The sequence below is a fragment of the Sapajus apella genome, unplaced genomic scaffold, assembly GCF_009761245.1.
Source record: "Sapajus apella isolate SASKATOON/1434 unplaced genomic scaffold, GSC_monkey_1.0 scaffold8, whole genome shotgun sequence".
Lineage (NCBI taxonomy): Eukaryota > Metazoa > Chordata > Mammalia > Primates > Cebidae > Sapajus > Sapajus apella.
The window spans coordinates 25,891,746-25,918,218 of NW_022436948.1; the positions used below are offsets into that span (position 1 = coordinate 25,891,746).

Below are 26,473 nucleotides of genomic sequence, written 5' to 3' on the forward strand. Positions count from 1 at the left end.
CTGGTACATGTGACTCAGTCACTTAATGACTGACGTGAAGAGTAACATGTTTATGGTATAGAAGTCTATTGGAGTAGAAGTGGCATTGTGACAGTTCCTTTGGCCATCAATTTCTTTAACTGCACAGGGTATTCATGTGTAAGAGATTTCTGTAGAGTCTGGTGAGAGTTCCTGAATCTACTGTCATTTCAGTTAGGATTCATTCTTCTTTCTTACCTGATATTTTCCCACAAGAGCATCATGGATTTTTACTAGCATTCAGCTGAAAAATGATTTGCATTAAGACCTGTAAATTTAATAATCCTCTTAAAAAAGATTTTTTACATGCCATTTTCTACTCTTTCACAGATAACAGATTGGAGTTTTCTGCTGTCATATTAAGCCCTAGCAACATATTACTGTGTGTGATATAATGAAGTACCCCTGAAAAAGACACAAAAAAATGAAAAGATATCCCATTTTCATGGATTAGAAGAACAAATATTGTCAAAATGACCATACTACTCAAAGCAATCTATAGAGGCAATGCAATCCCTATCAGAATACAAACATGTCTCAAAAATATTGTGGGTTTGGTGTACACAGCCACAATAAAGTGAATATTGCAATAAATCAAGTTGCACAAATTTTTAGTTTTCCCAGTGTATATAAAAGTTATATTTACACTACACTATAGTCTATTAAGTGTGCAACAGCACTGTTTCTTAAAAAAATGACATGCCATAATGTAAAATAATGTATTACTAAAACCTGTTAATAATCATCTAAGCCTTCAGCGAGTTACAATCCTTTTGCTGGTGAAGGGTCTTTCCTCAATGTAGATGTCTGGTGACTAATCAGAGCGGTGGTTGATGAAGGTTGGAACAGCTGTAGCGATTTTTTAAAGAGATGTCTGTCTTGTGCAATGGCATAATTTAGCTTGCTGCAGTTTCAAGCTTTTGGGCTCAAGGGATCTTTCTGCCTTAGCCAACTGCATAGCTGGGACTACAGACTGGCATTTTTTAAAAATAAGACAACAATGAAGTTTGTTGCATCAATTTACTCTTCATTTCATGAAAGATTTTTCTGTAGCATGTGACACTGTTTGACAGCATTTTACCTGCATTGGAAATTCTTTCCAAATTGGAGTGAATCCTCTGTAACCCTGCTGCTGCTTTATCAACTTTAATATAATATTCTCCTCACCAATATTTTTGTGAGCGGTTTTTCTTTTTATGTTGTTTTTGGTGCCTTTTTCCATATAAAACTTTTCAGGTTTTTTTAATCTTTAAATTGCCTGGGTGTGGTGGAGTGCACCTGTAATACCAGCTACTCCGGAGGCTAAGGCAGGAGAATCATTTGAACGCAGGAGGCAGAGATTGCAGTGAGCCAAGATCATGCCACTGCACTCCATCCTGGGCAACAGAGCGCAACTCCATCTCAAAAATAAATAAATGAATAAATAAATAAAGCAAAAATGTAATTAATAAAATTAATTTAGCTTAAAAATAGTTTAATCAATTTCTATACCGAATATTAAGTCACAGTGAGAAACATTTTCCTCACTTTTAGGTTTTAGAAATATTTACCTATATTTTTTTCTAATTGTTATATAATTCTATATTTGACTCTGATTCATTTGGAATTTATCTGATGAATGCAGTAAGATGTGAATGAAAGGAGGATTATTTGATTTTTTTCGCTGACATATTCCAAGTATCTATAACAAACAGTAGCTAGCACATGTTAGCAGATCAGAAAATATTGATTGAATGTGTGACTAAACGAATAAAACAGTAATTATTAATAAGCACAACAACCCCTCCAGGTGTTTTAGGTTACATTATCTCAGTAAGTCCTTACAGTAGTGTTCTAAAGTGCTTTTTGTTTGCTAGCTTTTTGCTTGTCATAAAAGAGAAAACAATTTTAGAGAGATCAGGCACCTGGCTTAAGACTAAACAGCTAGTGAGTGTTGGAGTTGCAAATTAGTGTACCATTCTTGATTTATGTGACTCACTACTGATGCATGTATACGTACATTTACTGAAAGGTAGGAGTTTTTTTGAGATCCTAGACCTGGATTTAGACAGACTGCTGTCTTCCCCACTTTCTAGCCCTAGCTAATTCATTTAACTTTCTACATCCGGGAGTTTTATTTTTGCTTTGTTTGTAATCTATTAGAATAGTACCTACTTCATAAGTTTATTGCGAGAACTAAAGGAGAAAAATGCATGGAAAAGCATCGGCATCATAGTATACAGTAAGTGCTTAGTAAATATTAACTATCACTATTTATTCAGAACATTATTCACTTTCTCTTTTCTACCTTTCTTCTACCAGTTCAAATGTCCTAAACTTCTTCAGAGGTTTATTTATGTGCAAAGCAGGTCATTTATTTCTATGTGTGTTTTCAGGTGATCCAAATTTCCATCAAAGACTTGTTTGATAGTATAACATTCTCACCATGAAAATTTTTTAAATCTTAAAATTTTAACCTACTAATGTATTAGAACTACGGTAGTTATCTTTTCTATAGTTAGTCAAATAGATGGTCATAGTTAAAATATATTGGAGCATATAGAACCAAATGATTTGTGCTATTTTCTGGATGCCATGTCTTACCTTCAGAGCACAGATATAAGAAGACATAGTTCTAAGTACGAGGTCAGCAGTGACATATCCGAATGCCCAAAGACATTGACTAGCAATATATTAGTGTAGGGCCAAGCACATGTAGGTGGGAGGAGCAGGGGAGGGTCTGTTTTAATCATCTGCTATTCACCCACTGATGAGAGAGAGATTCCCACTTTAGGGTTATGGGGATGGCCAGACATATAATAACTGAAACTGGACTTATTATATTGACAATATTTATTAGTCACAAATACTCACAGTCCAGAGGAACAGAACGCCACATGCCATCCCAGGTCACTCATGAACAGAGTGAACAACCTAGGGCTGTAGGAAGCAGGCTTTGCAGTATCAAAAGGGTGAGGTACCTTGCAGTTCCTCTCAGGGAGACAGAAATGGCTTGTTTGAATTATAATTCCATGGGCTGTTGCTATGGTTTGAATGCTACCCCCACCCCAAAAAGAAAACAACTCATGCCAAAATCTAATTGCCCACGTAACAGTGTTGGGAGGTGACGCCTTGAAAAGATATTAGGTCATAGGGCTCCTCCATTATAAATAAATTAATGCCATTATTTGGGGAACAGGTTAGTTCAGCCCCCATTTCCTCTCTCTGCCATGCATGCTCATTTCTGCTGCCTGCCCTTCTGCCATGGAATGACCCTCACCAACCAGATGCTAGGGCCATGCTCTTGGACTTCCCGCTTCCACGCCAATGAGGAATAAGTTTATTTTCTTTATAAATTCGTCTATCTATGCTAACCTGTTTTATTTTCTTTATAAATTAGCCTCCCTATGCTATTCTGTTATTGCAGCAAATGGCCTAAGATGGTTGGTATAGAATTGAAACCTACTACTTAGGAATAAACAGGAGCTGCACCTAGTCTCCTCAATAAGGTTGGTTTGGCTGGAGAAACATATCTACAGGAGCAAAGTGAGAAGTGGAACTTGGGGTTAGGCCAAATGATCCCTCCTGATTTCACCAAGTGTCAAGGCAACACATAATATTGGGCTTTAATTTTAGGCCTTATACCACGGCGTCCAGTGAGGGTATGTGCCTGAGGATAGGAATACCTGAAAAAGCTCCTTTAATTTACTCTTTTGGATGAGTCCATGGTGCCTCTGATACACTCCCATCAGAGGGAAAGAGTTTTGGCTACTTATTGTGTTGCTCAGTCAGATGGTTAGATGTTAAGCCCTAAATCTTTAGCATCAAAAGCTGCTCAATAATCTCATATAGAAAGTAAAATAACCATCCAAACAGAATCGTGTAAACTTGCACAAACATCAACTGATAATTAAAGTAACATATAACTATGGAAAAGAATATGTTGCTTTACATCAAACAATAAACATAAAATGATAAATGAAATCACTTTAAACTGACAGATGCCTGAAACTAGGTAAATTGATCAGCATCTAATGGAAATATCACTATTTAAGATGACAGGAAATGTACATTTATTTGATGAATGCATTTTCTAAGTACCCAGCTATTAGCTTTAGTAGTGCTTTATTTCTAATCTACATATATTACCTTTTTTGTAAACCACCTTCATTCCTAGGCAAGTCTATTTTCAACTGTGTTCTATTCTTTGGTGATGTTATTTCTATATCCACATTGATGGGTAGTGGCATTGGCAGAGCCCATTAAAATAGTAAAAACTGAGTAGAAATGTGTTGGTAGGGATTTTTCCTTGTTTTTTAGCTGCTAGACATCGTCATAGCTTTTAATTAGCCATTTGAGTGCACAGATAATTTCTTCCAGAAAATGGTGCAACAATATGCTAACTTTCCCCTTAAACTGCTTAGATTAATTATCCTCCTTCAGTAGAAAAGCCATATTTTATAAGAATTTAATGCAGTCTATGGACCTCATCCAGTGACTGTAAGAAAGTATATGACATTAAAAGATATTAAAAGGCTTTGAAAAGAATGTATGTTGTGCATGGGTAGTTTTGAATCTATCCCATCCGACACATATTATTTTGGGCAGAGTTGTTTAACAAAACAAATCAATTAAAAAATGGAAAAGCAGAATCATTTCAACCGGAATCATTTAGACCTTTAGAAACCCTGTAGTTATTTTATCATCATAAAACTAAATTCTTCATGAATAGAGATTAAAGCAAAGTAATCATTTTTTGAAAATTTAAGATTATAGTTGCTCTTTAGGGGCTATAATTCACTCAGCTTAACACACCGTTCATTTATTTAATATAGATAAACAGATAAATAGAGCATTTACTAAGTGCCTGGCACCAATGATAAAATCTGCATTTATGGAATTTATACTTCCAAAAATGGGAAAAAGGGGCAATAAATAAGAAAAATATTAACTAATGATCAGCACTATGAGATTGGTTGAAGAAGTAAAGATAGGCTGGATCTAAAGGACCTTGATAAACCAGGGCAAGGAGTGAATTTTATTCTAATTGTGATCAGCAGCAGTTAGAGAGTTAAAAACAGGTGTGATATGATCACACTGGCTCTACAAGAAAAAGGATTATAGAATTGTAAGCATCAAAGAAAGAACACTAGTAAGAAGGCTGTGTCCAAAGGACTGGATAAGTGATTATTGCTAAGGTAGACACATAAAAAAGCATGTCTTTTGCATAAGCTCATGCTCCCTGTGATATACTCCCATAAGCAGTTTTGTGCATGAGTTTTGGCTACTTACTGTATTGCTCAGTCAGATGTTTAGATGTTAAGCCCTAAACCTTTAGCGTCAAAATTTGATTTTTAGTTTAAGTTATTTGGGGAAATGATGCACTATACTATTTACTGAAATGAAGATAAGGAAAAGATTTGAAGAACAAGAAAGTAAGCGTTTGGGCCATGTTAAGTTTGAGATGCCTCTTTGATATCTAAATAGAAATGCCAAGTGACCAGTTGGCTATATCAGTCTGGAATTATAGGCATAGTCACCACTGAAGTTATCCTTTAAAACATGCTTATCCAACCTGCTGCCCAGAATGGCTTTGAATGCAGCCCAACATAAATTTGTAAACTTTCTTAAAACATTATGAGATTGTTTTGTGATGTTTTTATTTTAACTCATCAGCTATCGCTAGCGTTAGCGCATTTTATGTGTGGCTCAAGACAATTCTTCTTCCACTGTGGAAGTAAAAAGATTGGATACCCCTGCTGAGTCTAAAAGATTGTATTTAAAACCATAGAAATAGGTGAAATCACAAGAGAATATGTAGAAAGAAAAGAAGCCTTGAGGAACTTGAAAGTATGAGCCTGAGAGGGGAAGTAACCAAGAACATGGAAAAAAAAAAAAACCCAAGATAAAAAATGAGAAAATGTGGAAAACCTGGAAAACTTTTAATGCCTTACAAATTTAATCCTAGTCTTATAACTAGAGGTAAATGAAAGAAAGGTATCTATTTTTCATGCCACCTTTCCTAAGCTTAAAAAAAAAAGTAGGATTTGTACTTCCTTATTCTTGGTAGTGATTATATTGGAGTGGAAAGGCACGTGCAATTTGAACACAGGATATTCAGTTTTCTACATATAATAGGATTAAAACGAATGGTTAAAAGAGAAGCCCATTACATTATCAGGATATTCACAGAGGTATTTTGCAAATATGCATCATGCCAAAGTAAACAACAATGGAATTAGCTATGGACAGCATAGGAAAACATTTAAATACATGTATATGATGGACATAGAGACACATGTATGTTGTATATATGTACACACACATTTTTAAAACAAAAAGATATAAACCATAAACAGGTTCTTCCGGGTTTCCAATAAATGTTTTGTATGAATCAGTGTAACCTACTGTTAGGAAAGGAGAAAAATTTAAGCTGAAAAGGGAAAGGTAAAATAAGGTAACTGTGAATTTCAGCTCACAGACCTACGAGGTCAGATTAGAAATGACAGGGATGTGGAGGACAGAAAAATGGCCAAACATTTTAACAGATTAACAGACAATATTAATATTATTTCTCCATTTTCTATCCCAGACACAGGGTATGTACATTAATTTCCCATTTCAACTAGAGGTCTACTTGATCACAGGTTTGCTCAGGAGTTTTTCCTGTTGTCTTTTAGGTATACACCATTATAACATACATGGTTTTCTATTTAACTCTGTCTCTGAGCAAGTCAGAAAAGAACCTCATGTTGGACATAGCTCAATAATTTATAATTCTAATAATACCATCAGCACGATATAAAACAATTCTTATACTCAAAGATCTACAAATATATATATATATATATGTATCTTTAACCCCTTGCTCCAGTGATATAGGGACTAATCAAGAGCTACTGGGTGCTGGGCATGGTGGCTCACGCATGTAATCCCAGCAGTTTGGGAGGCCAAGGCAGGCAGATCACCTGAGATCCGGAGTTTGAGACCAGCCTGGCTAACATGGCGAAACCCCGTCTCTACTAAAAATACAAAAAATTAGCCAGGAGTGGTGACAGGTACCTGTAATCCCAGCTACTAGGGAGACTGAGGCAGGAGAATCACCTGAAGCTGGGAGACAGAGATTGCAGTGAGCCGAGATCACGCCACTACACTCCAGGCTGGGCTACAAGAGGAAGACTCGATCTCAAAAACAAAAACAAAACAAAACAAAAGAGCTACTGGGGAATATTTTTCACAGAGTCACTAAAGAAAAAGGACTTGCAACCACCATCCCAAGAGTCTAATTTCTGGATCTCACTGCCAAACCGAGCAGCTAGTTTTAGCAGCGCCTAATATTCTTAGGTATTATCTATAGCAATATTAATTTTACAAGGAAAAATATCCTACAAAATCAAAATCAGGAGGCTTGGATCCTAACTTCAGATCTGCCACAAGTGAACTGGATGACCCTGCATACTTTGTTTTTATGACACTAAAATAAGTGCATTGGCTAGATGATTTTGAGGGTGATGATGCTGTCATCAGCATATACATGAATTGAAGCTTATCAAATTGTACTCATTAAACATGCCCAGTTTATCATATGCCAATTACACCTCACTAAAGCTTCTTTTTAAGGAGTTGTGAATTTTAGAAAATAAAAGCATATATTTTATAAAAGGAAAGACGGGAAAGAGATTTCTGAGTTTGACTGCTGGGAGTGGAGCAAGCCCGGCTGACACTTCATCTGGCTTGGAGAACTAGGGGATGAAAGGAAGACAGAAGTTTGAAGTGAAAAATGTACGTGAAAGCATTTTGAAAACTTAAAAAAAAAGACATCTATAGTCGTCATTAGTTTTTAAAGTATAGTCACTGTCCTTTCAAGACAGAAGGGCTATGAAAGGAAACACATAATTAAGGACAGTGAAGTGTCGTTAGAGACAAGAGCTAGGGAAATTCAGAGTGAGTTGTTTCGCTGTTGAGTGGTCATAGAAGCTGGCCCATTCCTTCATTAGTTAATTATTTAGAATAGAATTGTCATGCCATACAGACACAGTGTCAAGATAATTACGTGAAATATAAGACTCATTTAAGGTGCATTTGTTAACATCTTAAAACATTACAGTATTGGCTAATGCTTTGTAGTTTTATTGGAAGCGTGATTTATGATTAGATGATAATGATGGATAAGGCTAATTCAGATAATATACAGATTTAATTTTTAGAATGACATCTTGAAAGTAAGGCTTTAGAGAAGTGTTTGAGGATGTTAATTAGTATTTTTAAGGAGAGACTAATGGTTGGAAGGCATTGTCTGTCTCATTACCTACTACCTTTGAGTTTTTTGCATTCACCTCATTCAAACCATTAGCTCATCAAGACTGAGATCCTTGTCTCATTTTTGCATCTTTCAGAGTACCCTCAAAGGAGTTTCGATGGCAAGATTGATGCTCAATAAACATCTATTGAGCGAATTAAGACAGAAGCCCTCCTCTTCAAAGCAATTTGTGTAGTTTGTTGATTTTTAAAAATCAGTTAAATCTGAAAATTATGAAAATGCACTTTAAACATTGTGTTTTAATTGAAAACATGTAAATGTACGTTAATCTCCCAATTAAACTCAAGGTCTACTTGATCACAGGTCTGCTCAGGATTTTTCCCTGTTGTCTTTTATGTATATACCACCATAACATACATGGTTTATGATTTCAGATTTCTGCTTCTTCAAAGTTACATGAAAACTTAAAGACCCCTGTGCAGCAAGCCAAATGTGGAAACAGAATGAGAATTTTCATTTAACTTTTTAAGGATGCTCGCTTAAAGCTAATTTAATGGCAGTGTTTAAACAACTCAAGCTTTATCAAGCTTTCCAAATTCAATGTTAAAATTACAACCCTCTCCCTTTTAAAATGTGTATTTCATTGTTTACAGAATATTTAAAGTCATAATGACAATAATTCATTTGTTTATTGTGTTTTCTCCCCCACTAAAATATAAGCTAAATGAAGGCACAAAATTAATCAGTTTTCTTCGTTAATCTATTTCCTGGGGGCGAAGAGAGTAATTTTTTTATGAACGAGTAAAATACTAGCACAGGCCAGACTGGAAGCAGACACAGCTGTATATCGTACACATTAAGCTAACAACTGAGGAGGCAGGAGAAGCCTCTGAACTGTGAACTTTCAGTCCGTTTGTAACACAGAGGGAATAGAACTGTCACTTCATCTAGCAGATGGTTAGCGGATCCTTAAATGACAGTACTTCCCAATATTTATCTCATCATGCCACTGTGGGAAATTATACTGTTTAGCCTGTTAGGATAAATGATCCACTACAACAGGCCTGGGGGCTCCAGCTGTCCAAGTTTCTGCCCAGTCATCCCAAGGGTGGAAGGGATTAATAGCCCATCAGTAAACACTTGCCACAGGCTGGGAAGCTCAAACTCAAAGCTTCTACTGTTATGACAACTCATGAGGTAACCCAGATAGCGTTGGCTACTGTACTTACTTTGCTGTTTTACACCCTGCTTTGCTATTGATAGTGGAACACCGCTATAACCTGACCAGGTTTCTGTTCTCAACAGCAACTAATGCCCTGCTGGCTGACCTCTTCTGGAAAGTTATATCACTGTCACTATTTGCTGAAGGTCTGGCTATTTACAAAAATGTGGGCACACTGGAGTAACCTGGCCTGGCTTCCCTTGGCACTCCACCTTCTGTTAGCATCCTTGCTCATTCATCCAAGCCACAGTGATTCCCTAGCATGCAGAGAAGGATGATCTTTCAATGTGACTCATTCAGAGATGTACCACAGCAAATCAGTCTGAGCCCTAGGTGCTTCAACTCCTTAGTAGGTGATATCTTCTTATTCAGCCACACCCTTCTCTCTAAGAAGCGCTCATTCAACTGGGTGGTGGCACCTAGATGGTGCCTGAGTTCATCACTTTCTCCAGTGACCCAGGGCCTGGGGTGCAATCTCAGACTCCTCTCTGTGAGTTCCCTTTACTGAAAATCTGGCCTTGATTAGGGATCCTTTAGTCTATCAGATGCATTTCTCTACCTTTCAATCTCAAACAAAAAAGAAAAGAAAAGGAAAGGACCCAATCTTCAATTAATATAAAAATGAGATGGCATTGACTTCAACTAGAATAATGGCAATGCAGAGATAGGCAAGTGAACAGATCACATAGACAATTAAAAGACAGTAAGACTGGGTGTAGGTAGAGGTATGGGAGCCAAGTCTTGATTCATATTACTGCTAGGTATTGGAACCTCTAAATGAGATAAAAGGGAAAAAAGAGAGAGAAATAGGTTTAAAGGACATATTGACCTGACTTAAATTTGGAATCTCCAACAGAAGGGGCAGTATGGGTCAGATCCCAGGAGAAAACTTTTCTTTACTTAAGGTATTGACATAGAGTTGGTCACTGAAACCATGAGAAGTTTAGATCATTCAAGGAAGTTCTGTATATTATGTTAAAAAAAAGGACTTTGCACGTACCCCTAAATAGCACAGAATTTAAGAAATAGATTGAAGAAAAGGAATGAACAACATATTCTCAAAAAGAAAAGTAAGAAAAGTAGGAACTATGTTAAGAAATCCAAAGTAAAAAAGCAGTTCAACAACAACAACAAAGACAGTAATTTTTTAAAAAAAATCCAATGCCACTGAACATGTCCACTGGATTTGATCATTTAGCAAGTCATTGATCCTTTCAAGAGCAGTTGTAGTGGAGTGAAAAAAAAAGACACAGGTATCATCTCCCAATTTTAGGATTTATGAAGTGTAGAAAATGAAGCAGGCTACATTTGAGAAATCTGAAGGATAAGGAGCGTCTGCACAATAAAATCAGCCTTAAGTTTGGGACAAGAGAAGGAACACTCAATAAAGAGCCAGAGGATTTACCTTTACCATGGATCAGGGATAATAAAGTGCACAATGAAAATGTTTGGGAAGAGGTAAGTCACTAGAGATGAAGGCAGAAGGAGACAGCGCTACGGGAGAACGTGAATCAGGGATTAAAATTTGGACCAATAGAAAATAATGATATATAAGAAAGTTGTATCTTTGTGTGTTTGCTATCTACAAGTTTTCCAAAGGAGTAAATCACAGGGAAATTCAAATGGATGGGGGTGTGGAAAAAAGAAGGGAGGGCAGAGAGATTCCCTGGAGTTGCAGAATAAATCTGCTATATCCTGGCTGGGAGTTCCTCTAAAAGGATGCTAGTCCTGGTAAGCAAACTAGCAGTAGGATTATTTTGCACATTCAGTTACATTACAAAAAATAAGCAGCCTTTGATGTAGACGAGATGGTGTTCTTTAGAATTAGTCAGACAGGATCCTGATTATTTTCACAAGTCCTCAAGAAGAAGCTGAGTTCCAGGATTCTGGCACATAGGCTCCTGATTTACAGCAATTGGTGTTTCCTGCAATCTTGCAATTGTTTCCTAAATTCACTGAGTCACTCTCATCTCCTATAACTGTCTTCTACAACTTTCTATTAATCTTTCTAAAATGCAAATATGATTACATCTGTTATCTGTAGCCATGTAACACACAACTCTAAAACGTAGTGCCTGAAATAACAGCCTTTGTTTAGCTCATGAAAACATAGGAGGCAGTTTGGGCTGGATTAAGTCTGGCAATTCTTCTGCTAGTGTCAGCTGAACTCACTCAAATATAAGCTGTCTGCTGAAGACTGGTGGCCTCATTCACACTTCTGCAATTGTCTGGCTATTGCCTGCAGCTGGCTGCTTTGTATTGGTCTGGCTTGTATGACTGGAACAACCAGGGTTCCTCTTCTTCCATGTTTGCTTAATGAAATCCTGCTGAACCTTCAACACCAAGGTGATACATCACTTTTTTTAAAAGTTTATTTGGCAGGAGAGGTGGCTCCACCTGTAATCCCAGCACACTGGGAGGCTGAGGCAGGTGGATCACCTGAGGTCAGAAGGTCGAGACCAGCCTGGCCAACAATGTGAAACCTATCTCTACTAAACATACAAAAAATTAGCCAGGCAGCTTCTTGGGAGGCTCAGGCAGGAGAATAACTTGAACCCAGGAGGCAGAGATTGCAGTGAGCTGAGATTGCGCCATTGCACTACAGCCTGGGTAACAGGAGCAAAACTCTGACTCAAAACAAAACAAAACAAAAAATGTTTTTGACTGTTTTTTTAAACTCATAAGGGCACATTGTAAGTATATATATTTATGGGCTACATGAGATATTTTGATACAGACATGCAATATGAAATAAGCACATTATGGAGAGAGGTATCCATCCCCTCACACATTTATTCTTTGAGTTACAAACAGTCCAATTACATTATTTAAGTTATTTTAAATTATGCAATTAAGTTATCATTGACTAAGGCCGGATGCGGTGGCTCACGCCTGTAATCCCAGCACTTTGGAAGGCCAAGGCGGGCGGATCACGAGGTCAAGAGATTGAGACCATCCTGGCCAACATGGTAAAACCCTGTCTCTATTTAAAAAATACAAAAATTAGCTGGGCGTGGTGGCGCGCATCTGTGGTCCCAGCTACTAGGGAGGCTGAAGTAGGAGAATTGCTTGAACCCGGGAGGCGGAGGTTACAGTGAGCCAAGATTGTGCCACTGCACTCCAGCCTGGTGCCTGGGGACAGAGCAAGACTCTGTCTCCAAAAAAAAAAAAAGTTATCATTGACTATAGTCACCCTATTATGCTATCAAATGGTAGGTCTTATTCATTCTTTCTTTATATTTGTATCCATTAACCATCCCCACCTCCTCCCCAACTCCCCACTATTCTTCCCAGCATCTGGTAAACATCATTCTACTTTCTATGTCCATGAATTCAATTGCTTTGATTTTTAGATCCCACAAATAAATAAAAATATATGATGTTTGTATTTCTGTGCCTGGCTTATTTCATTTAACATAATGATCTCCAGTTTCGTCCATGTTTCGCAAATAACTAGATCTCATTCTTTTTATGGCTGCATAGTAGTGCATTGTGTATATATGAACCACATTTTCTTTATCTAGTCATCTTTTGATGGACACTTAAGTTGCTTCCAAGTTTTAGCTATTGTAAACAGTGCTGCAACAAACACAGGAGTGCAGATATCTCCTCAATGCGCTGTTTTCCTTTCTTATAAGTATATACTCTGCAGTGGAATTGCTGGGTCATGTTGATATGGTTTGGCTTTGTGTCCCCACCCAAATCTCATGTTTAATTGTAATTCCCAATGTTGGAGGAGAGGCCTGGTGAGAAGTGATTGGATCATGGGTGGATTTCCCCCTTGCTAGTCTAAGTTCTCACAAGATCTAGTTGTTTAAAAGTGTGTAACAATAGCACTTCCCCCTCTCTCTCTTCCTCCTGCTCTAGCCATGAAGGATGTGCTTGCTTCCCCTTCACATTCTGCCATGATTGTAAGTTTCTTGAGACCTCTTCAGCCATGCTTCCTGTACAGCTTGCAGAACTGTAAGCCAATCAAACTTATTTTCTTTATCAATTACCCAATCTCAGGTAGCTCTTTTTAGCGATGTGAGAACAAACTGATACATATATGGTAGCTCAATTTTTAGCTTTCTGAGGTATACTGAGGCTGTTCTCCATAGAGGTTGTACTAATTTACATTCCCACTAAGAGTGTACAAGAATTCACTTTTCTCCACATCCTTGCCAGCAGTTGTTATTGCATGTCTTTTATAACTGGGGTGAGATGATATCTCATTGTACTTTTGATTTGCATTTCTCTGATGGTGAATGTTATTGCACATCCTTTCATATGCCTACTTGCCATTTGTATGTCTTCTTTTGAGGAATGTCTATTTCAAATCATTTTCCCATTGGTTGATCAAATTATTAGATTTTTTCCTATAGAGTTGTGTGAGCTCCTTATATACACTGGTTATTTATACCCTGTCAGACGTGGGAGTTTGCAAACATCTTCTCCCATTCTGCAGGTTGTCTCTTCACTTTGTTGATGCTTCCTTTGCTGTGCAGAGGCTCTTTGACTCGATGTGATCCCACTTGTTTATAGTTGCTTTGGTTGCCTGTGCTTGTGGGGTATTGTTCAAGAAATCTTTTCCCACACCAATGTCCTAGAAAGTTTCCCCAATGTTTTCTTGTAGCCATTTCAGTTTGAGGTCTCAGACTTAAGTCTTTAATCTATTTTGATTTGGTTTTTGTATGTGGTGACATATAGGGGTCTAGTTTCATTCTTTTGCATATGGATATCCAATTTTCCCAGCACCATTTATCAAATGTATGTTCTTTGCATTTTTGTTGCAAATCAGTTCACTGTAGACATGAGAATTTGTTTCTAGGCTCTCTATTCTGCTCCATTGGTCTATGTGTCTGTTTTTATGCCAATACCATGCTGTTTTGTTTAGTATAGCTCTGTAATATAATTTGAAGTCAGGTAATGTGATTCCTCCAATTTTGTTTTTCTTGCTCAGAATACTTTTGGCTCTTCTGGGTCTTTTGTGGTTTCATATAAATTTTTGGATTTTTTTCTATTTTTGTCAAGAATGTCAGTGGTATATTGATAGGCATTGCATAGAAAATATATATTGCATTGAGTAGTATAGATATCTTAACAATATTGATTCTTCCAATCCATGAATATGGAATATTTTTTAATTATTTGGTTTCCTCTTAAATTTCCTTCATCAGTGTTAGACATCACTTTTTTATAAAGCCTTAAGTGACTCTGCACAACTGTTTTTTATGCCAGTTCAGAATCCATTACACATACCTCTGCTAGCAATTATTTCAATGTATTATCATTACTTTTTTTTTTTATTGTGCTTTAGGTTCTCGGGTACATGTGCAGATCATGCAGGATTGTTGCATAGGTACATACATGGCAATGTGGTTTGCTGCCTCCATCACCACCTCACCTATATCTGGCATTTCTCCCCATGTTGTCCCTCCCCAACCTCCCTACCCCCACTACCCCTCCCGCAGTCCCCCAACTGACCTCAGTGTGTGATTCTCCCCGACTGTGTCCATATGTTCTCATTGTTCAACAGCTGCCTATGAGTGTGAACATGTGGTGTTTGATTTTCTGTTCTTGTGTCAGTTTGCTGAGAATGATGGTTTCCAGTTTTATTTACATCCCTATAAAGGACTTGAACTCATTTTTTGTGGCTGCATAGTATTCCATGGTGTATATGTACCACATTTTCTTCTTCATCCAGTCTATCATTGATGGGCATTTGGGTTGGTTCCAAGTCTTTGCTATTGTAAACAGTGCACAATGGCCATGCATGTGCATGTGTCTTTAAAATAGAATGATTTATAATCCTTTGGATATATACCCAGTAATGGAATTTCTATTTCTAGGTCCTTGAAGAATCGCCATACTGTCTTCCACAATGGTTGAACTAATTTACACTCCCACTAACAGTGTAAAATGTTCCTATTTCTCCACATCCTCTCCAGCATCTGTTGTCTCCAGATTTTTTAATGATCACCATTCTAACTGGCGTGAGATGGTATCTCAATGTGGTTTAGATTTGCATTTCTCTAATGATCAGTGATGATGAGAATTTTTTCATGTTTCTTGGCCTCATATATGTCTTCTTTTGAAAAATGTCGTTCATATCTTTTGCCCACTTTTGAATGGGTTTGTTTTTTTCTTGTAAATCTGTTTTAGTTCTTTGTAGATTCTGGATATTAGCCCTTTGTCAGATGGGTAGATTGCAAAAACATTTTCCCATTCTGTTGGTTGCCAGTTCACTCTAATGATTGTTTCTTTTGCTGTGCAGAAGCTCTGGAGTTTAATTAGATCCCATTTGTCTTTTTTGGCTTTTGTTGCCAATGCTTTTGGTGTTTTAGCCATGAAGTCCTTGCCTATGCCTATGTCCTGAAAGGTTTTGCCTAGATTTTCTTCTACAATTTTTATGGTGTTAGGTCTTATGTTTAAGTCTTTAATCCATCTGGAGTTAATTTTAGTGTAAGGTGTTAGGAAGGGGTACAGTTTCTGTTTTCTGCACACTGTTAGCCGGTTTCCCCAACAACATTTATTAAACAGAGAATCCTTTCCCCATTGCTTGTTTTTGTCAGGTTTGTCAAAGATCAGATGGTTGTAGATGTGTAGCGTTGCCTCCAAGGCCTCTGTTCTGTTTCATTGGCCTATATCTCTGTTTTGGTGCCAGTATTATGCTATTTTGATTACTGTACCCTTGTAGTAAAGTTTGAAGTCAGGTAGCATGATGTCTCCAGCTTTGTTCTTTTTGCTTAGGATTTTGTTGGCTCTGCAGGCTCTCTTTTGGTTCCATATGAAGTTTAAGGTGTTTTTTTTTCGGTTCTGTGAAGAGGGTCATATGTAGCTTGATGGGGATAGCATTGAATCTATAAATTACCTTGGACAGTATGGCCATTTTTACAAATTGATTCTTCCTAACCATGAGCATGAAATGTTTTTCCATCTGGTTGTGTCCTCTCTTATTTCTTTGAGCAGTAATTTGTAGTTCTCCTTGAAGAGGTCCTTTACATCCTTTGTTAGTTGTATTCCTAGGTATTTTATTTCTCTTTGTAGCAATTGTGAATGGGAGTTCACTCTTGATTTGGCACTCTCTTAGTCTATTATTGGTATATAGGAATACTTGTGATTTCTGCACATTGATTTTGTATCCTGAGACTTTCCTGAAGTTGCTTTTCATTACTATCATAATGCACATGTCCTCACCAATCTATTGAGGACAGGACATGTTTTTGACATGGCATTTGTCTAGCACAGTGTTTGCTTGCATCATAGTGATGTTCAATAAATGTTTTTCATAAAGGAACATATGATTATGTAGTTGGCTTTCACATATTCCAGATTTCATAAGCACTGATAGGAGAGACCTTTGCTGCATGAGTTTTACTCCTAGAGTGAACGTGAATTTCCACCTGAGTTCCCCTACAGTGTTGAACAGATCACACCTCTTGGTTGCAGCCAAGAAATCTGAAAAACACTGAATAGGCTAAGATATATTGGCAGAAATGGTAAAATTTCTTTGTAAATGTGAATATAAATCGAGTTGTTTGCCATTGATTAAAGTTCTAGTACAAATAAGTAATTGATAAAGAAACATTTGCCAGTAGACAGAAAGTGTATTATCAACTATCAAATACTACCTAAAAGCAAAAGTGGGAGAAAGTGGCATGCCCACTTTGTGATTAAAGTGTCTGAGCCAGACTATATGGCTTAAGGAAATGATAGCCAACCTGTCATTGTGTAAAGATTAAGAAAACTGATGTAACAATTGGACTGAACCCAGATGACATAAAATAAGAGAAGTTAGCTCTTCACTAAGGAAAATCTGTACCATTAAATACTAATAGGGTCCTATCCCCATGCTGGCCTAGCCTACAATCTCATCATTGAGATTTGGCATATAAGTAACAAATGGTAACCCCTGAATAATATATGTAACTTCTCCATGATAATATAAGGTTAGCTGACATCACTAAATGGAAAAAAGAAATGTGAATTATATGTATATCAGTTCGTCTGCCTCCATCTTCAGGTGTTTTGAGTTTATCATGAAAAGATCTACTGTCTGAACTGAGATGGTCTCCTTACACAAATGGGAATATATTATTAGCTACTCTGAAGAATCTCCAGGAGCTTATTATGCCCTGTTGCACAAATTCACTTTCTGGTACCTCTCTTATACATGGAGAGTGTGAATGAAAACTCAACATAGGTCTGTCATTCTAATTCTAGGCTATTACACTCGAATATTCCCCTAGTGTGGCAGCTGTCCCAGTTTGAATCTACGTAAGATATAGTCCTTTCTTTAGTGTGCCTGAAGAATATATGGAGCAGGACAAGAGAACTCTATTTATAGAGTAACTGAGGAGGCTTCTTTGGAATCATAAATTCTAAAAAAGAAAAAAAATTCAAGCACAATGAGCTTACCATAATAAAGAAAAATATGAAAATGGAAATCCTTGGTGGGTTGGAGGAGTGGGAAAATCCTGAGCACACTGCAGGTCTATTACTTGGAACTTTCCCATGTTCCAGTGCACTGTGACTTGTGATTTATACCTACAAAGTGGGAAATTTTAAGTTTTTCCAAATACTGTTGAGCAAATGCAGTGCTTTTCCCCTGTCATTCTAAAGTATGTTATGAAATAACAACCTAATTTGCTTTTTTGTCATGAAGACTCCAGACTTCTGTGATGGTGCCTGGCAGATATCAGCTCTAGGTGTTGGCTAGGATGGGTGGATTGGCTGGGTCCTTCTCTCTCCGAATGGCTTCCTTTAAGCATGGCTGCTGGTTCCAAAAAGAAGCATTCCAAGGGGCAAAGCCAGAAATTGCAGTCTCTTAAGGCCCAGCCTCATACGCCAGACAACACCACTTTTGCTGCATTCTGTTGGTGACTTAGTCGAAGGGCCAACTCAGAATCAAGAGGAAGGAAAAGTGAACTACGTTTGAATAAAAAGTGTGGCAAAAAATTCACATATTCCTCTTTACTTCACTGTGATGTGCGAACAAACCCAAGGGACTCCTGGAAATTCATAAAAGCACATATGAGGTCAATGCCATACATTAAAAAGGCGAAGCAAAAGTTAGTGAAACTGTAATACTCTAGTGATTGCAATTATATTTGTGGCTAATAAAGTTTGGGAAAACTCAAATAATAGCAAAGCGATTTCCAACATGCCTTTACAGTCACTTGCTTTACCTACGCTGTTTGCATAAAGTTGCACACCATCCCCAGTGCCCATCTGCACATATCTCAGTGCCATCCTCAGTACCATACTCCCAGCCCAGAACTTGTCAGCAAAGCACATTATTTTTTTTCCCCTCATTGGCTTTGTAGGTATAACTATAGTCTTTTCCTTTCTCCTTTTATATTACACCCTTAAGAGAGCACATGTCTTCTTGACTACTCGAAAACACTACCTTGAGATACTGACTGTGTTTTATTCCTCTAACCTTCTTATGCTTAGATTTTGAGCTCTTTCCAGGTACTCTGTCTTGGGTTTACCTAGGAAAAGAATACTCATTTCATCTTCCTTCTTTTTGCTTTCATCCCTTCCCTATCAGTTTTTGTTGCATGCAAGAGAAATAATCTCTTGCTGACTTAAAAAATTTTATTTAAAGCAAACAATGCAGCCCTGAACATATACAAAGATTTGCTGAATCTTCAGAAAGGTGAGGGGGAAAAAAGTTATGTAAAAAAGACAAGAATGAAAGAGGTAAAACAGCAGACAGGACTGTAGCTGAAGTCCTGATAAAAATTAAGTACCCTCAAAACATAATGCCAAACTTGGACATCTGATGTCACTCCTCAGCCACTGCCACAGCTGCCCTCTGGAAACTTGGTATTCCCAGTGTTCCTATGGCTATCACCTCCAAAGCAGAGTCTTTATTCTCTCTCCTTAAGTCATTTATTATTCATGCAACCCATGGTGACTAGACCTACATCTTCTGTTCCCATTCTCACTGGAAGAAAGTTTAAGCTACTAAGCATCTGATTTTCAGATTCTGTAGAGAGGAAGGGATGCTCTGCCCTCTACCAGAACTTGAGGTGGGCAATCCCAAAATATAAAAAGATTGAGATGATTTGCAGGAATAAAAAAATAAATATATAATATAATTAATCCCTACAACTGAACAATATTCACATATAACTTTATTTAAGTTCTGAAGGCTTAAAAAACTGCTGTTACATAATTAATGTGAAAGCTATCACCTGTATGCTGAAAATACGTTTAGTTCTTCCTCACAAAAAGATGATCCAAATGTTAGTCAACGTTCTGCTGTAAGTTCTGGATCTCTTACAGTTGTCAATCTGTCATAATCCTATTTCAATATTCTACAATATGTGAATTAAATTATAAATTTAACCACCTCCACACAACCTGATGCAAAATAGTGAGATAAATAAATAGAAAGTTAGAGGAAACACACACAAACACACACACACACACACACACATACATACACACGACATAGCAAATAAGAAAATCTGAGAAAAAACTATAATCTTGTCTCTGTAGCTATTCATAAAGGTGTTTTGTGTGATTTCTTATTCTTACTCCATTCTCATAATTCTTTTTCGATTATCTACCTGGCTAGGGCTTTTCCAGTGGAGTGACCAAATTTTAATTCATAAAGGATCCTATCTGTGTAGGATTTATGTATACCACTTGACAAGGCAATACTTGGGGCCAGCCAAGGTATCATTTGTGTTCTCTTCATATACTTCTATTTTGTAATGTGTTGCACCTGTATTGTCAGATCAGTCATTACAGCCAACACAATAACCCTCATTTGGGGCTGATCGTTAAGTGGTTTGTGAAGCCCAAAATGGCTAAGCATAAATCTTACCTTCTAATTCAACACAGAACTCGCTGTATCCCTGATGGAAATAGTTCTCTCTCATAGATCATAGTGTTTTAGGGATAAGAAAGATAATATTTCTAGCATATAATAAGACGTCAGTGAGGGCATGCCACTCCCAATTTCATCTACTAGTCCCTCAATTTATGGGAGATACAGCACGCTAAATCGGTTGCTGGTTCAGAGTGCATTTTGCATTTAAAGGACCATATCACACGCAACTGTGATCTTCCAGCAGACATAATCGTTTAACCATTCTAGTATCCCCAAAGGTCAAGAGCTACTAGATCACACAGTAAATGATAAAACACAGTGAATCTGACAAGCAACTGTCTTGTAAAGTGAGTTCGCTGGTCAAAAACAAGATTGTGTACAATCCACAATGGTGTAAATGGAAATTAGGAAGTTCATAGATTGGCAAATGCATGAAAGGCAGGGCAAGTCAATCCCAGCCTGGAATAGTTACCTATTCTACACTGTAGATGGTGTGGACATAACCTGTGATCATCTTTCTATGAAAAGGTCATCTTTTCCACATGCTTATTGAAAGTTTTCTCCACAAGAGCCTTCCAATGAGATAGCATATGGGAATCAAATAGTCTTATATGCAAACACATATTCATTGTACTTTTTACTTTTTAAAAAACTATTTCTTTAACTTCACCACCAAACTATTAGCCATGCTCAGGAAGCAACGTAGCTACTGAGCTCAGGCCATTTCTCTGTCCAGGTCTTACAGGCATATAGCATCATGCTCAAGGTTCTACCCAAAGGGAGGAAACTTCATTTCCTGCAGAGCAAACCCTGAGGCTAGTTACTATGCTGCAGTAGTTATATTCCTGATCACACTAGGCCCACTTCTTCTAGGAAACTCTTCACAAGGCTAAAGATGTAAGTCGTAGGGAGGATGACTCGGTAGCAAAATAGACAGATGCAACCAAGCTCCTTGCACAACTAGTGCTTTCAAGGCCTGCAATGGCCTGGTATTGTTGCCACTGAGTTGATAGGCCCCTGTATTTTTGTGAGACCTGTCTTTGCTCCACATCGTGCATTTGTTTTTCCAAGAGAAAAGCAGAATGCCTCTGATGTTCTCTGCTGCTTGGGTAGAGACAAAAAGTTCAACCAGACTGCTCTCTGTGTACACCGAGCTAGGTGCTCTGTTTATTTGCTCCCATTAAGAAACCACAACTGGAAACTACAGCTGCTATCGGAGCAACCATATGATTAAGCTTCCAGAAATTCATTATCATTCCCAAACTTCATATCTAATCTCTGTAAACAATAGGCAAACTGGCAGATCAAAAGGAAATATAAAGAACTAATTACCCCTATTTCTTCCAAGTCTAAAAATGGCATTGCTATTCATACTTCCCTTAGATGGACTATTCATTATGGAGAGGGTTCCCCAGAGGTCTCCACTTAGTCCTTCTAATCATAATAGCTATGGATCTCTAGGGCAGGAAATAAAAGCAGATTCTGTCTGTTTTCAAGCATACTCTTTCCTTCTGTACATGAGGGTACCGAGACAACCACCACAAGGTGGTGCCAGGGTCCCACAAGGCCTGGTATATGGCAGATAAACCAAGATTTCTTTGGTGTTCTGATTCCTAATACTGTTCTGAGTTCCCAGAAATTAGAATTAAGAAAGATCTAGTAACAAAAAATATTTTAAGAGTCTTTATATCGCCCTTTACGCTGTGCCAATGAAGGAAGCACCACTGAGCTATCTGGTAAATGACCAAGGACCCTCAAAGAAGGCTAGGACTCACAGCCTTTGTCAGTACATTTTATGTTTTCACAGGTTCCATCCTCAAGGGTACTGTCTGTGTTTTATTCAAGGGCTCTGAGTTGTCTGAAATGACTTAGGTCTAATATTTAATATGGATTTATGGCTCTTAAAAGTTAAACCAAGTCAGACTTCCACTTGCCAAACTTCAAAATGTTCCAGGTATACAAATCAAGGAAGAACTCTGTGGATTTCCCATCCATTTTAGTCCTAGCAACCCACTGTTAATTGCAGAATGCCAAAGACCCCAATTGGACTCATCATCACGATCATCAGGTAAGCCATGCAGACTATTACAATAATCCTGTTGTATTCATTGGCATCAGAGAAGCCACTTTTAAGGGCAATGTTTCACTGTCTCTGGCTTAAAGAGAACAGCCACAAAAGTGATTTTCCAGGATTATTGGAGTTATCCAAACCTTGCTGAAAGAAGTACATTCTGGACCCTCTCAGAGGATATAACTTGGGGATGGGTTAGCAGATACATATAATTAATCCCCATCAACATCCCCATCTTCAGAAAGCAATGTATTTCTTTCTCTGTATTAATTATCACATTAGAACGACCTAAAGAACGTTTTAGATATCTACAACTGGTTTCCTACCTGTGGACATTAAATGTGATTGACGTGGGTTGGCTTGAGGCATTGGCATTTTTCAAACCTTCTAGGGTACTCCAATGTGCAGTCAATATCGAGGATCACTACTATCACTTCCCTGCGGATCTGTGGCCTGTAAGCACTTTTGATACTAAGTTCCATAATGATTAGGATTCTTAATGGCAAGCAACAAAATCCAACTTTGGCTGGTTTTAGTAGACAAAGATATCAAGTAAAATGAGTCACAGAGTTGCAGGAAAGACTGAAGGATCTGGCTTCGAAAACACATATAAATAAGGTGTCAGCCAGAATTGGGGTAAAATCCTGCAACAAACCAAGTCTAGTATGAACACCAGGGCTTGTTCTGCTACAGCTGGTCCTGAATGCTACAGACTACTGCTGTCCCGGTCTCCACCTCACCTCCTAATCTTGCACACTGGCATGCAGCTGTGACCTCTCATCTCTAAACTGTATTTTTTAAGGCTCTGAATCTTTATATCACTACATCATGATTCATCACATGAAATAACCATGACTATTTAAGCCTATTTCATGGGTCTACTCTAGTTGCCAAAGGAGAAAAAAATATCTACCCTTTTCAGCTTCCTATTCAAAGATATTCTCTGAGTCTTACCAGGATTTAAGACAATTCCACAAACATAAAACAAAAGGTCAGCTGCTGGGCAGCCAAAAAAATGACATATTTTCCAAATCATGTCATAGCATTCTACTGAAACACATCAATTATATAGCAGCATTAGGGAAGGAGAAAATCTTGAAACTTACTACTTCACATGAGACCACATTTAATGATAACCATTATGGTTAGATATCTTTTAAAATAGATTTTACATCCTCTTTACTCACAGGAGACACTAAACAGAATTTAAACATGTGTTGCTGGAATCATTAGGAAGAGCAATTGGTAACATAGACTATAAAACAATAGTTTCCCATATCCACTTATTACCAAATTTAAAAGTTTAGAGTGGTAGCATACTAGTATCCTGTGTCTAGGTTCTTCAAATATGTCACTTTTTAGAAGTCCAGTCCTATATTGGCCTACAGTAAGTTAAAGATCCCATTTGATCTGAGCCTTGGGTATTTTCTGTGATTATGGTACATTTTATTAATTTGTTTCCATACTGCTATAAATTACTGCCTGAGACTGGGTAATTATAAAGGAAAGTGAGGTTTAATTGACTCACAGTTCAACATGGCAGGGGAGGCCTCAGGAAACTTACAGTCAGGGCTGAAGACAAAGGGGAAGCAAGGCATCTTGTTCACAAGGTGGCAGGAAAGAGAAGCGCCGAGAGAAGGTGGAAGGGACCCTTATAAAACTATCAGATCTCATGAGAACTCACTGACTGTCATGAGAACAGCTTGAGGGAAACTGCCCCCATGATTCAGTTACCTTGATACATGTATAGGGATTACAACTCAAGATGAGATTTGGGTGGGAACACAAAGCCTAACCATATCATATATAAACCTGCTTGACTGCTATTTTGAATGCTCAGAGAGTGAGAGGTTCTACTTACTTCAGTGTTTCCCACCTGTCCAATGTCTTAGTGACATTGGGAAATATGATCTCCTGATACATGAAAAATAAAAGAGGAGAGAAATCTTTTTTGCAAGGTTCTATGTGAGGAACCTAACAAACATCATCTCATTGTATCTTCACAACAACTCTACTGGAGTAGGTTTTATAAAAGGGAAAAACTGAGGCTCTGAGGTATTGTGATAGATTAAAAGGTGAGGTCTAATCCCCTTCCTCTAGAATATCGGCTAGACCGTATATCTCTCTTGATAAGAAGAATGTGACCGAAAGGATGTTTGGAACTTCTGAAGCTAAGTCACGCAAAGTCTTGCTACTCCTGCCTGGGTCCCCTGGGAGGTTCACTCTGAAAAAAGCCAACTTCTATAAAAGAGGAGACAGTCATGCTGGAAATGTCAGGCACTGGCATGTCATTCCACAGCTCCAGCTGAGCCCAGCCTTGCAGCCATCTTCACCATGGCTCCAGACACATGAGAAAAGGAAGTCATCCTAGCGAGCCCATAGCAGCCCATCCACCACCTGAATACACTGAGAGACAGGCAATGCCACATACAGCTGAGGAAACACCAGCTGTGCCATTTGAATTTCTGACCCACAAAACCATGATATGTAATAAAATGGTGGTTGTTTTAAGACACTGAGTTTTAGGACAATTCTTTATACAGCAATGTGTAATCAGAAAATATGTGAAATACATTGATTGGCTCCTTTGGCTAATGTGTGTTCGAATCAGGAGTCAAACTCAGATTGTTTTAATATCAAGGTCTATAATCTTCTCCTTATTTCTTAGTACCACTAGTGAGAGACTAGGATATTTATATTTAAAACTATTTTTTTCTTGAAATAGTGTCAGTTTCCTTATTAACTTAACATCTGATTTTTCTAGAAAAACAGTTTGAAAAGAATTCACATTTTCTCATTATTTCTTTCATTCTTACAACCATCCATTGAATTAAATCTTATTATTTCTATTTTATAAGAGAAGAGGCTACAAACAAAATTGTATATCAAGTTTAGGTTTTCTGACTCTAAAATAGATATTCTTAACATTGTATTAAAATACTTTTTCATCTATTGTATACTTAGTCCTTCATAATCAAATTTTTAGAGACAAAATAATCTATCTTCAGTTTGGATTCCAGAGAAGGGATTAGTGTTATTGCTATCTTTGTGCCAAAATAAGACTTCAGGATGATAAAGCAGAAATTTGTGCCAAGGAAATTAATGTTGTTACTTTCAGTTCCAATCCTTACTTTAAGTTTTATAGCATCCCATTTTTCTAAAGTTTCCCTCCCTGTACTAAGGAGTGCTATCTTGCTACTCAGCAGAGAAATTCAGAAATTATTTCTAGCAACAAAATATTCATTAGGCTCCTCAAGTATTCATTTTTGTGATGGGTCCTACTTGTCTAAAAACTTTGATTTATGAAATCAATTAATGGATTAGACAATTATGAAGGGCAATAGGTATTTCTTTAGAGCTATGCATCAGTGATTTTTGTTAAACAACCCTTTTATAGGTAACATTAATTGTTTTAAAACTTCCTCAAAAATAAGTGAAAGGATAAATTCTAAATTAACCAAAATAAAAACAGGTTTTCATTGACATATTTTTATACAGATAATTAAATTGACCTTCCCCACTACTCTCATAAGTCCTGCCTCATGATACTGATGTAGCTAACAAATTTGCTCAGTCTCCTTGTAGTTAAAATCCAGCCAAAAATTACTAACATTCAGTCAGTATTGTATTGTAGTAACTTACTGGGAACAGCAGATCTGGAAAGTCTTCAGGTGAAAGGACATAAGGAGGAATCCCTGAAACGACAAAAGGAAGTATTAGGATGATTGACAAAATGCCAATGAAGAAGTTATAAGGAATAATCTCCTGAGATTTCCCATGAATGGTAAAGTCAGTTTGACTGAAGTTCTACCCTAAGGATACAGACTAAGATGATGAGGGCAGCTATTAAATGCAAGTTACAAAGCAGCTGTTTTTTATTATTCTAAGCTTACACTCAAATATTTTCATCCTGGCAATATCTGCTGCATTACATAACATTAATCAGTATTAATTCTTGGACCTGAGTAATCAACAGTTACTCATCTTTAATTGGAAATTTTCTTCTTAAATTTTTCTTCTTTTTTATCCTTATTAAGTTTTGGACACTTCATCTGCCTCAATTAAATATATGCTTTTCAAAACCAATTTGGGCCA

The 26,473-nt window shown here is 37.4% G+C and overlaps 1 protein-coding gene across 1 annotated transcript in view; it reads right to left on the reverse strand.

The window, feature by feature from the left end:
• CHODL (chondrolectin) overlaps nt 1–26,073 on the reverse strand; it is a 161,604-nt gene extending 135,531 nt beyond the window's left edge. Inside the window, exon 1 of the mRNA XM_032277144.1 lies at nt 26,021–26,073. The gene's annotated coding sequence lies outside the window, so the exon portion shown is untranslated. The remainder of the gene's footprint in view (nt 1–26,020) is intronic.
• Nucleotides 26,074–26,473: the final 400 nt, after the last annotated feature.